Raw genomic sequence first — 4,698 nt, forward strand, 5'->3', positions numbered from 1 at the left:
AAAAAATACTATTTATCAATTTTTTAAAAAGGTATTCCACCTGGTGTACAAAAACTGTCCTCTTTTAAAATTCTGCGATAATTATTCTTTCTCGACTGAAAAAGCTACTGCAACAATTTCCAGTTAATAGAAAATAAAGAATCCAGAATTGGTTTTGTAAATCAATCATATTAGAATTTTTTATAAAAAATAAATGTAAACAAACAAAACTAATTTACTACTATTACTTGTTTTCTACCAAGATTTTTGTGGGTGTTGACCTAGTTCAAAATATTTAACAAATTACTACTTATTAAATAAATTAATCTACAAAAAATAAACATCAGTTTCAGTTAAATGTTTAATTTATTAAAGACGCTAATTTCCAGCAAATGAATATCATGTTTTAGGGAAATAAAAAAAAAGCATTTTTGATATATTGTGATTTGTGGAATAAAAACTGAAAGTATTGTAATACAAAATTTCAAAGATCATTTATAGATGCAAAATTGAATCTACAATCAGAATGGACTCTCAAGTATAGTAATATATAAATATTTTGTAATTTAAAAGTGTTTTTCTTCGGAAAATGTAATTTTTTGCAATTTAAAATGTTTTCATGAAGGGGAAAAGCACCTCTTAAAAAAATATGTATGAAACGCTGAGAAAGTAAATTTTTTTCGAAAAAACTAAAATGTTCAATGGAAATGCATATGTTATAAGATAAAATCAATAAAAAATGCATTTCTCTGCTTTCAAATCATTCTTAGCATGTTTATTTATTTATTTATTATTCAAATGTTAAGACCATTGCTTGTTATTTCAATTTTTATTTTTTTGCCCTTCCCCTTCGCCCTCTGGCTCGAAACAAAAGGGTCTCGGCCTCAAAGGACAAAAACTTTTTTAAATATTTGCATCGGCCTTTAAAGTCAAATAAAATATCGGGATTTTTCCGTGTACATACCTATTTTTTCTGAAAAGGCCTAACCATATACGACAACTTTGCTCAAGTTACCAAATCGATCAGAAAATTCCTTCTTAAGATTCTTTTCTTGTCATCCTCTGGACAATAATGCTTCATTCTAATAAAAAAAAACACAAAATTAAAAATATCGAAAAAATCTTAAAAAACTTAAAAGTTAAACCCTGAAATTCTGATTTGGCTTATGACGGTTTAAAAATCTTTCTGACACCAAAAATAATATCGCAGGTTTGTTCACTTTAGGGTGATCAATCGTTTTATTTTGATAGATTTAGGGTATTTATCAAAAAAGTTGGATTTTTCGAATTCACATCATTCAAGATAAGCTGTCTGAATGTACCATTATTTTGATTTAAAAATTAGATATTTCAGCAGTTTTTTTAAGGGAACCCTAATCCCACAAGCATTTTTTAGCCTTGTTGCTCTATCCGCACTCCGAGCATCCATTTTATGCTTGCTTGCTTGGCCGCTCCCGCTCGATTTGCATAATTTCCTTTGGGAACGCTAAATGAGAATTTTATTCATGATTTACTTGTGTGCACACACACAAACACATGTACGGGAGAAAAAAAACGCAACCACACCGGTGTTGTTGTGGGTGGTTCAGAGGATGCAAAGCTGCGAGATAAAACATTCCATTCCAGGCCTTGGCTGACTGACGTTGGCTGGTTGGGTTGGCAAAGTTTTTTTTTGTCACCGTGGTGTGAAGTTGTTGGATCAGTCACAGGGCACGATGTGTTTTTTAGAACAAACAAATGATAAAAAATTCGGTATGTCTGATATTTGGCACCGTGAAAAAAGGGCTCTTTCCCGACATTTTGCGGGATCCGGCGAAATATTTCGTCGGGGGTTTTTTTATTTTTTTGAAGATTATTTTTCGATTTTATGGGATTTTTGTTCAAAAAAAATCACAGCAAATTGGTGCATTCATGTTGGTATCACTCAAATTTCTTATGAATATGCTTTGGAGACTCCAACCAACAATATTTGACCAATATTTGACCTCCACTAAAAAAAAAATCGAACCAAATTTAACAGATTTCTAGCTTTCTTCGAAATTACCTCAAAATCGGAGTAAACACCCCGAAACGACCGAGAGTAAATCTTTTCTTTGTAAAATTGGTCATGAAAATACAGCAACACATTTCCGGGATACGAATTTGAGCATTAAACAATGCAAAACATGGATTGTTTAATGAATAAGCTGTTTATTACCCAATAGGTGCAACCTACGCGCGTGTTCGGACGGAAAGTTTTTTTCGCTGGCGTTTTTTTTTCTCTTTTCAAAGAAGTGGATTTTCCTCAAGATTTTTTTAAAGTTTTCCGTTGGAGTAAAGTTCCGGTGTAGTTCATTTACGAGTGGAGTTCAGTTCTGGTGGATCGCTTTCAATGTGGATTGGTTCCTGGTTCCTGCTGTTCCGGTGCAGTTGCTTTTACGATGGACTTCTGCTGCAGTGAAACTTTTCTGGCGGTTTTTCGGTTCCGGTGGATTAGAAGTCTTTTTCCAGCTGATGAGGAGGATTGTGGAGATAACAGCCTGTTTTCCAAGAGCAACAATCAAGGCGTTGTGGAACAACACTTTCCGGTTATATCGAGTTGGACCCAGGAGTTTGTGAGATCTATCCATTTTATCTGTCATTATTTGATAGAAGTTTTTTTTCTCTTATTTTATATAATATTCTATTGATCAAATGATATATCCATATTATCCCTTTCCCACCTTCCCTTTCTCCTATCCTCATTTCCTCCCCCCCCCCCCCCCCCCCCCCCCCCCGCCCCCGCCTCTAAATATTATTATCTGCCAAATTTACACTAACACACCACACCACAACTGATTCGGAGCGTTTGGTGCGGTATGTCCACGCATCCTTCCTCCCCTGATGAGTCTGTGAAATGTGATCCGTTCACAGAATCTGTCTCTGCGGTTAATGCAACGCAGTAGGCCTGGCCGCTTTAATTTTTGCTATACATTTTCGGGGTAACTCGGATGTACTGTAATCATTAATATTGACAAGAAAGGACTTGAGGCGTAATCTTACCACAAGTTCTTCCAGGATGCTTTCTTCGGACTGGCTGCGCTTGTGTTCGATTAGATTAGATTAGATTAGATTAGATTAGATAATGTTTAATGTTTAATGTTTAATGTTTAATGTTTAATGTTTAATGTTTAATGTTTAATGTTTAATGTTTAATGTTTAATGTTTAATGTTTAATGTTTAATGTTTAATGTTTAATGTTTAATGTTTAATGTTTAATGTTTAATGTTTAATGTTTAATGTTTAATGTTTAATGTTTAATGTTCAATCATCCTTCTTTATCTAAACACTAATGCAGATTAAATTTCCCCTCTGGACAACATCGTCACTGTCCACAACGGTCCATTCCCGAAGTAATTTTTCGCCGTTTATTCTGACTTTCCCCCAACCCACCAGAATCATTTGTTTTCACAGAGTCTCCGTAAATATCGCAGATAATAATTTAAAATATTACAACAGCTATTATATGGATTGCTGCTGGCTGTTTTTCCTCCTTTGAAGCCACCCAACCACTCCCACGCCGGAGGACAACAAACTATTTCACGTAACAAAATGCTTCAATGTTTTACAAAACAAGCAGCCACTTCAGCGCAACAACTTTCTCTATGTTGCAGGGGGTGGTTAGTATGCGAGTGTGTGTGTGTGTGTGTGTGTTTGTGTGTATTTTTCAGCAAAACACGGTAATTCATATCTGTCGACCGTTTATCATTTTTCACGCAACTACCACCGCCAAGTGGAAGTGCTTTGCGGTGAATTCTGAGCGGGGTTTGTTATTTAGTGCCAATTCAGGGGGATGATTGTGCAGCTCAACTATTTCCTCTCGGGGGGCATGTTTGTGGTTTTTGGAGGGTTTGATACGGATTTCATTGACGCCGATTGCATGAAGCTTGATATTCTAGCTTATATGATTTCAGTTATAAATGCATTTAATCTTTAGAACCAATTCGAGTACGACCTCTAATAACTATTAATTGTGGTTTTTTTTTTAATTTTACTCAGTTGGTTGGTTTATTTTTACATGTCTCAGAATGGTTTGAGAAGCTCCTCAAAACAAGCTTTAGTTATTTAAACAATTACAAGATCTCCCTCACATTGTTCAACTTTTTTTCAAATATCATTAAATTTCGCACGAGTTTCAAATCTCCAACGAGCCGTTAAATTCCAATCAACCAAATGTCTCCCTGCCCTGCCCTCAAACTGGTTCAACATAATAAACACATAAAGTCACCAAGGCGCACCAAATTGCTTAACGATGCGTGACACACCGGCTGGAAAATCTTTGCCAGGGCGAAGAAAAATAAAAACCCCGAAACCCCTCACTTTGAAGTACCCAAGCCCAAGAGGAGACAGTCACAAATTGGGAAAATGTGTGTATCTTTTTCAGCTCTATCCAAACAAGATTACCCTTGGCGCGCTGGGTGGCTCAACAACCCCTTTCCCCAACAGTTCCCCGTTCGGCAAACCGTGAAAAGCGCAATGAGGAGGTGGTTCGAGTTGGGTAGGAAAATTGTGACCCCATATTCATAATGCATTAGGCGGCCTCTTGTTAAGCGAAGGGGGAATTCGTTATGATTCCACTTCGTTTTCGTATTTTTTTTATTGCTCAACGTTGAACCTCATCAGCCAGCACGCGGATTTCCCATGCGGAACTTCCGGAACACGACAAGGACGTCGTTCCCGAAGGATTCTTCATCATCGCTG

The sequence above is a fragment of the Culex quinquefasciatus genome, chromosome 2, assembly GCF_015732765.1.
Source record: "Culex quinquefasciatus strain JHB chromosome 2, VPISU_Cqui_1.0_pri_paternal, whole genome shotgun sequence".
In the NCBI taxonomy this organism is placed as follows: domain Eukaryota; kingdom Metazoa; phylum Arthropoda; class Insecta; order Diptera; family Culicidae; genus Culex; species Culex quinquefasciatus.